Source organism: Erinaceus europaeus, chromosome 15 (genome assembly GCF_950295315.1).
Source record: "Erinaceus europaeus chromosome 15, mEriEur2.1, whole genome shotgun sequence".
In the NCBI taxonomy this organism is placed as follows: Eukaryota; Metazoa; Chordata; class Mammalia; order Eulipotyphla; family Erinaceidae; genus Erinaceus; species Erinaceus europaeus.
Genome location: NC_080176.1, coordinates 68,225,862 through 68,238,090, shown reverse-complemented (window position 1 = coordinate 68,238,090; position 12,229 = coordinate 68,225,862). Strand labels below are relative to the sequence as shown.

The following is a 12,229-nucleotide window of genomic DNA, read 5'->3' as shown; positions in this document are numbered from 1 at the left end:
AACACATCCAATTACAAAGAAGACTAAAGCAAGTATAAACCTATGGGACTAGATAAAATTAAAAAGCTTCTGCACAGCAAAAGAAACCAATATGCAAATAAGGAGACCCCTCATAGAATGGGAAAAGAGCTTTACATTCCATACACCAAACATGAGTATAATAACCAAAATATATAAAAAGCTTTCCAAACTCAACAACAAGGAAACAAATGACCCCATCCAAAAATGGGGAGAGGACATGGACCGAATATTCACCACAGAAGAGATCCAAAAAGCCAAGAAACACATGAAAAAATGTTCCAACTCTTTGATTGTCAGTGAAATACAAATAAAGACAACAATGAGATACCACCTCACTATTGTTGAATGTCATACATCAGAAAAGGTAGCAGCAACAAACACTGGAGAGGTTGTGGGGTCAAAGGAACCCCCTGCACTGCTGGTGGGAATGTAAATTGGTACAACCTCTGTTGGAGAACTCTCAAAAGGCTAATAATGGACCTACCCTATGATCCTGAAATTCCTCTCTTGGGGATATATCCTAAGAAACCCAACACATCCATCCAAAAAGATTTGTGTATACCTATCTTCATAGCAGCACAATTTGTAATAGCCAAAACCTGGGAGCAACCCAGATGTCCAACAACAGATGAGTGGCAGAGCAAGTCATGGTATATACACACAGTGGAATACTACTCAGCTATTAAAAATGGTGATTTCACCCTTTTCAGCCCATCTTGGATGTAGTTTGAAGAAATCATGTTAAGTGAAATAAGTCAGAAACAGAAGGATGAATATGGGATCATCTCACTCACAGGCAGAAACTGAACAAGATCAGAAGAGAAAATACAAATAGAACCTGAACTGGAATTGGTGTATTACACCAAAGTGAATGATTTCTGGGGTGATTTTTAGGGAGAGTACAGTCTTGGAAAAGGATGACAGAGGACCTAGTGGGGGTTGTATTGTTATGTGGAAAACTGAGAAATGTTATGCATGTGCATGTACAAACTATTGTATTTACTGTTGACTGTAAAACATTAATCTCCCAATAAAGAAGTTAAAAAAAAATGATGGACTGCTTGATCTTTTGACTTAACATGATAAGTTATCATTTTGTCTTAATTAAACTATTTGCTCTATATAAAATACATCACTTAGTGTTTTGGCTATGTCAACTAAATGATCACAAACATTGAAAATGTAACTATAACTCAACTGTTAATACATTCTGCTACGCTGAATTAATCCACATTTATACAACAAAACAGTGAAGTAGGCTAAGGTGAACTTCAAGGACGTCATGAAAGGCTAAGAAATCAAGAGCACTTGGTAGAGGACAATTTTCAAGAGGTGTGCAATTGTACCAGCAAACATATATACTCTTTCAAAACAAACAGACACAAAAAGATAGATTGTTCTTTCTTTAGTTTTATTAAGTTCATATTCCTTTCTCAATATTTTGGAGACGGGTTTTGGTAAATTGTGTGGAGACAGTGTTGGAGCAGAGATAAAGGTCATATGCACTCAAGCCTAAAATAGATATTCAAATATTCCTACAAAAACATCATATTGGAATCTACTCATTACAACTTTGAATAAAATTACATAATATTGCTGTATTAACTTGAAAGTAAACAGAAATTCTTTATGTATATGACAAATTATTATTAACAAGGTATAGTGATAGCTTTTTTTCTAGAATGGCATGAAGCATACAATCTATGTGTTCACTATTACTATCCTACATAACATTTTTCTGAATAAGATAGCTGGAGATAAGGAAGGAAAAATATACTCTCTTTTTTAATTTTCTTTACCATACAATGATTTGTTTCAATGTGTTTTTAATCACCATTTTCAAACTTCAGAACAAAAGTTTTTTCCATAAGCCTTTTTTACACTGTTTTAAAATAAACAAGGCAGGATGTTTCAACCAACATCTGCAATGTGTTTCATTTCAAAATAATAATATGTTCTCTATGAGGTACTCATTCATTTTTTATTCATGTATGTCAACTATTCTAAAGGCTAAAGTGCATTGATTTTTCTGATGTTAAATGTTTGCATTTCATAACATCAAAACTTCTATATTCCAGGCATGAAAGTATTTTTTTGACTGGGGGAGGGCAATATTGAGGTCAACATTATAATTTACATGGTATTCAGTGAACTTAAAATGGACTCTGGGAGTTATAAAACTTCATTTCTCCATAGGCTAAGAGACCTATTTCTAGGAGCACCCAAGTTAAATGTACTCTTCTAAAATATAATATAACAGAATTCATTCTTGATGAGATTTGTGACAGAAATTACCAAATAGATATGATACAGTTTGACATCAGGGTTTTCTTAAAAGTTGGATTTTTGGCTATTGCTTATTTTATATAGAGACAGAAAAGGTCGAGAAAGACAGGAAAGGAGATAAAGAGAGCAAGCACAGCACCAAAGTTCAGCCTTTCCTTGTGGCGAGGGTTGAACTAGTTCCTGGGCATGTGTAACACACATGATAAAGCAGGGCACTATCTAAGTGAGCTGTTTCACTAGTCCTACTTAAACTGTTTATTAAAGAACCATATCTGAAAAAGCACAGATTAATAGATTATTTCAAACTGACATATAAAATATATGGAATGGTGATTTTCAGATACTGTACCACAGGCTGGCTAGTGACTTCTGAGAGAAAAGAATCAAATTGAGCCCACTAACTTCCCCATCTTTTGGTGAAGAAAGTTTCCAGGCTACATACAAGAAAGCAGTAACCCAGAAAAAATGTCAAGTGGTCTCAGTGAACTGTGGACACAGGCACAATTTGTGGGGAAGAGAACTAGAGAGAAGAGAACTGTGTAGAACAGTTCTGGAGGTTTACATGATCTCTGTCTGAAGACTTTCAATTTATTCAACAGATCATCTGTATAAGCAGATTTCCAAAATTTGAGAAAGGAATGACTCAATGGAATCAGGGGCAAAAGTTTTTGCTGCTTAGTCAGAGTCACTATTGAGTGGATTTCTAAAACCTAGATGAAATGTGCAGCACTCTACAAGTTTTTTTTTTTAAAGGTTTAAGAATCATGCAATGCCACCAGCAAGATAGTTCAATTGGGGGGGTCCCTGTTTTGCAATGTGAGACCCAGGTTCAAGTCACTGGTAGAAATACATGGGAGTATTATAGGGGCTGGAGGGATGGAGGAAGTTCTGATGCTGTGGTGTCTCTCCCCACCTTCTGAAAAAGCTGACTCAGAACAGTGAAGGTTCACTGATGACAAATAAATTTTTTAAATAATAGTTGTATTTTACTAGTTCAGAGAAATGCATGGTTTATGTGCTTTTCTCTTCCCTGTGGACTTGGAGTTCCATTTTTCCTATGGTAAAATTTAGGTCTTTAAACAATTATTTCCTCTCTGTTCAATGCAATGAATTGTGCTCTAAAAAAATGGTATCATAAGAACCAGTCTCACTCCAACAAAGACTATCCTTTATACCCCTATTATCTTATAATCTATTAAATAAATTATACAATCAAATAATAAATAATGGTCATTTTCCCCCAAAATCTGGTGAACAAAATCCGAGATCCAAGGATATCAACAAACAAACAGAAGAAATGTAAGAAAACTATAAAATACATCATAATAAAATTCTATCTATCTTATCAATGGAAAGTATAGGGAGGTTGTGGGGATGTGGTGGAGCCTGGCAGGGCTTGACCCGAGAGGTGAGTCCATCCTTTTAGTCTCTCTCCCTACAGAGGGGTTGAGCAAAAGGGGGGACACAGGACCCTCAAAAGGTTGCCGGGAGCTGGCATTCCTTAAAACATTAAGCCTGCTCCACCCTGCATTCCTTTTATTATCTACATATCAATATTCTGCTTTGTCTTACAAATGACTAAAGGTCTCCTTCCTAATTCCCTGCAGGGTATTGCTAATCCTACCAGTTGAACCCCTAGCAACTATTGCTGGGGAGGCCCATACCATTTCCAGCCCCTTTTGCCTTTTTCCGCCCCCTTCCTAACCATGTATGGTATTGTCAAGCCACTTCTGTGTCTGTCTTGTCTCTTCTGTGTCCAGAGCTGAAGGAGGGCGGGCATGCAGACTGGGAGGTTGACACCAGCCATTGTTTTTTGCACCACGTGGCTTAACCAGGTGTGCTACCGCCTGACTCTGGGGCATTCGAATGAATAAAGAATTGTATTGCTTTGCCGCCACGAGCTTGGTTCCTGGGTCATCTCTCTCCCTTGCGTCGCTATCCTTTCAGACGGTGGCACACCTGGTCAAGTGCACACATTATAGTGCACAAAGACCCAGGTCAGGCTTCTTTTCCCCACCTCAGATGGAAAGCTTCATGAATGGTGAAACAGTGCTGCAGGTGTCACTCTGTCTCTCTCCCTCTCTATACCCCGACCTCAATCTCTCTCTGTCTCTATCCAATAATAAAAAAAAAATTGAAATTATTTTAAAAGAAAGGTAAATATGTAACTTAAAATAGAAAAACATGATATTTATGTACAGGGGAACAAAAAGTGGTTGCAATAGCATCGTCTAAAAAAAGACAACGTAAGAGGTAGTGAAGTAGCATCACTTACAGTCCTGAAAGAATAAAATTGTTGATTTAGAATTCTATCTCCAGTACAAATTTAGTTTTAAAACAAAGGTAAAATGAAAAACATTAATCATCTGCACAAATCCCATTATAATAAATATTCAGGAAAGCCCTTCAGGAAGAAAGAAAAACAGCACTAGTTGAAAACTTGCATCAGCAAAAAAGCAACAAAAAGCATTATATTGATGATTACGCCAATAGATTTTTAAAAATTAACTTAGTTATTTTTTACCTTTCAGACATACTCGATTATTTAAGAGAAGCTAATAACAATGTTTTGTGAACTGGCACCATACTTCTGCAATGCCAAAAGCGGTAAGTTAAAGATGCATACTATACATTCTAAACCAACCATTAACAAAGAAAAGTAGTTATAGTTAATGAGCCCACAATGGTTATAAGATAAATGATTATAAATACATAATTAATCTAAAAATGCAGAAAGAGAAGATAAACGGGGTACAAAAACATTAGGGCTAGAAAGGCGACGAATAAAACATCGATAACAAAATTATATATATAACGATACTCAATTGACAATGACCAAATACTTCAATTAAAGGTGAAAAGTGTCAGATTGGTTATTACCCAGCAATTTTTCTCCTGGGATTTACCCAAAGGAAACAAAACCATTTATCAGAAGAGTTCTGAGATCTGTCTACAACTATTACAGAAACACAAGTGGAAATAGTCATTTTTTATTATTGTTAAAATAATCAGGGCATAGAGGGAAAAGACACAACACAACTTGGACTGGGTATAGTGTATAGCAGCAAAGCAAAGGACTCTGGTTAGGGAGGGGAGTAGGCAGGGCGGGTCTCAGGTAAAGCAGTGATTATGTAAATAGACCACAGTGTTAAGCAATGTAAGTGAACCTAACGTGATGATCAAAACAGAAGGGGTCTAGAAGCAGACCAACAATGAAGCAACGTCAGATTAAATGGGGACAGAAGCATGGTGAAGTACCTGTCTAAAGCAAGATGCTCAGACATATGTTTATTTGCCTCTCCCTCTAAGTCAGCCCTGAATCTGATTTACAGGATAGCAATTTTCATAAGATCATGATTAAACTCTAAAACCCATACTTAAGACTTGTGTTTGACCAGAATGTTTCAGACTACCTTATTTAAGTGATATTATTTTGTTGATCATTAGGAATTTAATTTTTTGAGATTTCTTTTTTTGCAAGGAAGTGGATTTTCTTTTCAGTAGCCTCTAACTGCAAGCTGCAAGTCATAATCAGGCTTGGATTTGGCCCTGGCCTCCTCTCGAGTGCCAAGTCTCTGATGTTTACAGCCATATTTATCCAAATGTGTTAATGTAACATTTAACTTCTTTCATTAAAAAAAATTAGCCTTGACTTTTCCTGTTTACTTTAGTTGTCTTGATGTCTTATCTCGTTTATAAAATTGGGATGAGGCTTGACACTAATATAATGGAGAGGATGAAGTAATAGATTGGTATTTGTAAAGTACTTGGAAGAAATGTACTGAGTTGCTGTTGGTAAATGCTAAGTGGCATGGACAATTTAGGAGAGATGAGGATTATTCTGACCTAAATAAAACATTTTCTTTAGGAAATTACAGAAGATGAAGAGAACACTAGATGCATATATTCTTGAATTTAAAACACAAGTAGGGTGAATGATCCACACAGTGCTTGATTGTGTGAATTTTATTTTGTGATTGACAACTTGGGTTAGAAAGTAGAAGATGAAAATGTGGATAAAGTATAAAAAAAAAATAGAAGAATAGAGAAGAGAATATTTGGGAATACATAATGCTTTCTTCTAGTGAGAAGATCTTTACTCCTGTCATTCAATCGTATTCATCTTTCACAATAGATTCTTCCAAATAACTTTAGGAAATTCACTAGGTGTAAGACAATGCATCTGCTTTGGACTTCAGGGAGTAGAAAGTAAGAACAGAGTTACAAATAGAATTTATGCATTATTAATGAATCACCCCAAGGCTTCTTAAAGAGAGATTGAAAATGGCTATAGGTTTAGAAGACACTAACCTCAAAAAAAAAAAATCATCAAAGATAAGACCTATTCTTCCTGATATATTCTGAGTAATGATCGCAGGGAATGACCTTTTCTCTTCCAGGACACTCCTTTCTAGGCAACCAGTGATCCTGTTGAATCTATGCTCCCTTTCAGGGTAGTCTCCAGCATTCTATTCCAACTGAAACAAGCAGTTTTCATTTCTGTCATTCACAGTGAATTAAATGTCACTGTGTCTTTTAGATATTAGACTTATGTTAGTAACAGTAAACAAATATGTTTTATATAATTATCTGTGATCTGTATTAAAGCCTAGACTCCTCAGCTATTTCAAAGTTAAATTTGAGATAGTTCACTTTTATAGCTTGTGCAGAAAACAGGCCATAATAACAAACTTTAAGGTTTATGAAAACGCACCAAAGCCAGTGGAAAAACATTTATATTTGCTAAACTAATAGTGTACAAATAATAATAAAGGCAATATCTTATTTCATGACATGTTTTCAACTATGTAAAATGTAAATGTTTTTTCTTGATTGAATCATAAAATCTTCATTGAGACTTAGAGAGGCCCATTGTTTGAGAATCAAAAGACTTGTAATTATTAATTTGTTAAGGACAGAGAGCAAACCCTCATTCGATACTACTTAAGTCTAACCAAACTCAATCGCAAACACAATATACACATTTTATGAATTTTTTTAATGAGCAGGTCCAAGAAAATTAATTTTAGTGTTTTTCTATTAAACTATAAATCCCACAGTGATCTGTAGCCTCTCTAATTCATTTTGCTAATGTAATTAAGATTAGTGTGCCAGAATTGATTCAGATGACATATATGAAGTGATCATATGTCTTATCAATGTCTTTAAAGGTTCAAGTTCAACAGCAAGAAAAATAAACCAGTGGAACTATATCAAATGGAAAACCTTCAGAGCAGTGTAGAGAACCATGACCGTTACAGAAAGACACCATACAGAATGGGAGATCTTTACATGCCATACAACAGCTCAAGTACTAATAAGATAAAATTCATAAAGAGCACACAACAATAGCAACAACAACAACAAAAAATTCCATTAGCAAATGGAGCAAGGACATAAACAGAATCTTCACTGTTATCATATTCTCAAGCAGAGAGACATGACACACCAAGGCTTTAATGCAGGAAGCAGAGTTTATTATGCTGGCAGATCTAGCCAGACTCTTGTCCAACAAAGAAACTGGGCCCTGAGCACAATGGTGCTTGCCCTTTTATACAGTTATACACTTTCTCATAGTAACTCACAGCTACAAGATTAACAGGTTATTATTTTCTTTTCTGTATAAAGAGAGTACAATTTGTTTGTTTGAGCTGTCTGCAAACTCTTGGGCAGAAGCAGCAGATTCTAAGGGCACTGACCAAGGCCACTTTGAGGACAGCAGAAGAAAGCCCTGTTTATGAATGCATCAAAAATTATCTAATCATATATTTATTACTTAGGTCTAAACACCCTCCTCTCCTACACCTACTTTACTTTCCTCAATCACGCTATCTACTCAACTATACAAAAGAAAGTAATTGAGGGGTGATCACCAGGTTAAAAGGCACATAGTGCAAATGCAAGGACCCTTGCAAGGATTCTGGTTGGAGCCCCTCGCTCCCCACTTGCAGTGTGGTCTCTTCACAAGCTGTGAAGCAGGTCTGCAGGTGTCTATCTTTCTCTCCCCCTCTCTGTCTTCCCCTCCTCTCTCCATTTCTCTCTGTCCTATCCAACAACAACTACATCAATAACTACAACAAGGGCAACAAAAGGGAATAAATAAATTTTAAAAAATACTGATATCAAGATGCAGATTGATAAACAGATCAACTGATAAAAATTGATCAGTAGATTGTCAGGGAGATAAAGGTTTTAAGGAGAAACATGGGTTACAAATTAATTTCATTAGATATTATTTGAATTCAGATCTTACTATGTATAGACATTAAAGCTGATGTTGGGATCTTGAACTTAAAGGAGTAAGATAACAAAATTAATGACACATAACAACACAAATATTGGTTAATGAATCTGTTTATGCCTGTACTGGTAATATTTGGTTTTGTGTTAAACCAGACAAGGTTTGATATGATTCAAAATATTCTTTTAATTTTAGTACCAAAGCAGGTCCGAGTGCCTATTGTTTATATGTTGAATAATGTGTGATGAAATGCTATTTAGAAGTTGTGTTCCCTCATCAAAGAGAAGTACTTTATTGGTCAATTATAAAGCAAATAGCTTTTTTGTAATGTAAAATATAAATACGGTACTTGAAACTGTAATGGGCTCTGTTCGTGTTCTCACTGTTCTTATTATCACATATTATAACTTTCCTTATTTTTTTACTTGTCTCTCCTATTATACTTGCAACATGTAGTTTCATTTTATCTATTATATATGATGTCTAGATAACACTTATTAAAACTTAAAAATACATTTTAAATCTTTTTTAAAAGATTTGATGGGCGGGGTAGACAGCATAACAGTTATGCAAAGAGACTCTCACGCCTAAGGCTCCAAATTCCTAGGTTCTATCTCCAGCAACACTATAAGCCAGAGCTGAGCAGTGCTCTGGTAGAAAAAAGAGAGAGAGAGAGGGAGAGGGAGAGAGAAAGAAAGACTTGATGAAAACTGACATGCTGATTTTAATATTTAATAGAATAAATATAAGATAATATGAAAACTATCTTAAATAATCCCTTATCTTTGTGAAATTAGAATCTATGATACTTGGAAAGATGTTGAAAAATATCAGCTTCTTAGTATAACCACGTGAGTATTTGAACAATTTGACAAAACAGTTTTATTTTATATTTTATATCATAATGTGAGAAAGTGAGTTTACCCAGAGGCTTTTCTCAGAGCTCTCTCATTTTCAAAGTTCTCCATTTTTCAGGCGGCCAGACAGAGGCCACCTGGCTCCTCAGATATCAGGAAACTCCCTCTTGCTGAGCACCCAAGGCCAACTGGCTCTTCAGATGTTAAGAGACTCCCTCCTGCTGAACACCCCAAGGACAACTGTTTACAAGAGTGAGATTACAGAACTCACACACACAAAAAGTCCCTTTGCCCCTTTGCCCCTCTGCCCCTCGGGATAAGAGTGACCATCCTGTTCCTGACCATTATAAAAAGACATGAGTTTGAAGATCCTGGGTCTCTCTCTTCCAGGCGATGGGGCCACTTTGGGTACTATGGCTTGGGGTGGGGGGGTGTCAGTTCCTGTGTTTTTACATGTGTAAGTTGTTAATAATGGCTATTCTATGTGCTTGTGTAAATAAATACTTTATCTTCCTCTATGTCCTGTGCTAGCCTCAATTTGTCTTAGTTTGTAATGGGTATGGTCAGAAACGAAACTTAACAATAATACAGAACAATATTAACAGATTTAACTGGTAGAACTTAAATAAATAGTTGCAAATACACAGGTGCATTCACCTGTGTGCATGTTGTTTCGTTTTCCAAAAAGAAAAAAAAATTACTTTGCAAACTTTAAGAGATACATGACTATCTACAGAAAGTGGGGGTGGGGGTGGCTGAGTGGAGGCATTCAGGTGCATAGGGATCCAGGTTTAAGCCCTGGTCCCCACCTGCAGGGGGGAAGCTTTACCAGCAGTGAGGCAGGGTTGCAAGTGTCTCTCTCTTACCCCTTCCCTTCTCTAACTCCCTTCCTCTCTCAATTTCTGTCTCTATTCAAAAACACAAACAAAACCATCAACAAAGTATTGGAAAGTGGCTATTTAATAGTTTTTTTTTTTCTTTTCAAGCATTTAGAGTTGTCAGTGTTAATCTCCCAAACACTGTGTTACTGCTAAATTTGATGACTCCCAGAGAGTTTCTCTGCAATAAAGAGCATCAGTATAAATTGGACATGGAGAAACAGTGCAGTTTTCTTTCATGACTTCATTAAGTTTGTATCGTGGTCGTGTTCTCATCATAGGGGAGCCTGTGCACTACCGTAGGAATCTCTCTCTCCTGTGCATGAGGTCAGAACAAACTGTCTGAATATGGAATGTACTGAATAATAATGAATACACTGAGTCCCCTGACATAGTTTGATGGCCACAAAATAAGAGAGTTTTGTCATTGCTTTAACATTCAAACTCAGGGACTGACTGGGAAAATATTATTTCTAAATGCCAAGCTAACTAAAATTGTGGAGATATTCAGTGTGTGCCTCTCTTTTTAGTATTTGAAGCAATTATAGAGAGAATGGGTCACTGCAATTTTCCGCCAGCATGAGAAAATCTTTTCTTGCTACTGCATTTTAGCTATTCAAATTCAAATCAGACTTCTCATCACAAATGTCCTGTTGGTGAGAGACATTGCAAATAAGTTGCATCACCCCCTCCCCCAATGAAATCGCCTTTCCAATGAAGAGGTCAGTAAGCTCCAGTACAAAGAACATGAAGTTAATATAACAGGTAAAACCAACTTGCTTTTTGGCTTTGAAAGAAATGTTTAATTTATTACCACCTTGTATATGATGTACATTTCTTTTACTTCCCTCTGATATTGATATGACCTCTTATTGTACTATAGAAAATCAGATATAAAACAAAACAAATACTTATAGACACTGTGACCCTCTCTAAACAGCAGCAACAAAAAAACATGTTTTCAGTGAATTCAGAAATCTTACACATGAAATACTGTACGCTTTCAAATGAGGATGGAAAAATGAGAGAACTTGGACTGGGGAAAGAGCAGGTACTACAAAGAGAGGTTCAACAAATCTGTTACTGATTTGACTGAAACGTCTTTTGTTCTATCCATAATAACATACTCAAATTTTAACTGAGTGCTAAAACAAAAATGTGATGTGAGTTGATAATTAAAGGGAAAAATGTAATTAATAAAACACGTTCTTAAAAATGTTTTAACTTTCTTTTTCACCAGAACTACTAATAAGATTAAAATTTACCATTGACAAGTGAAAGGAAAATGTACTCCAATGCACTTATTGTATCCTCGTGACACATAAGCAAAGGTAAAAACCAGAGTACATGGAATTTACATTCCTTAGGCCCCAGAGGCTACAGGTTCAATTCCTGCATCATTTAAAGACAGAGATAGGGTGGGGGTAGGTAGTATAGTGGTTATGCAAAGATATTCTCTTGCCTGAGGCTCCAAAGTCCCAGGTTCAATAAACATGCACCATCATAAACCAGAGCTGAGCAGAGCGTTCTGGTAAAAAGAAAAGATATTTTAAAGACAGAGCTATACTGGCAGCATTTTAAAAGATGTTACATTCTAAAGATGCTACATTAGTAGTATTCTTTAGACTCATCTATTTTTCTGGTCTCCGTTTCTCTCCCCACTCAGGAAAAACTGATGACAAAAAAAAAAAGAAAAAAAAAGAAAAAGAAAAAAAACTCTTAAAAGTAATTTTTTTAAAAGAATGAATATAATTTATGAGCTAAAATCAAAAATACATATTTGGGTTTGCAACTACTGAGGTGTTTATATGGTTTCTATCCTATTTGTTTCTATTGTTTATATTAGTTGATTGTTGAGCCACCTTGGCCTCTGTAGAATAAATATCACTTTGTTGTGATGTATGATCCTTTTAAAATTCAACTGAATTCAGCTGGTAAAGAGTTTG

At 35.8% G+C, this 12,229-nt stretch overlaps 1 protein-coding gene across 1 annotated transcript in view; it reads right to left on the bottom strand.

The window, feature by feature from the left end:
* Positions 1-12,229, bottom strand: part of DCC (DCC netrin 1 receptor) — a 1,300,159-nt gene that overhangs the window by 213,049 nt on the left and 1,074,881 nt on the right. The window lies entirely within an intron of this gene.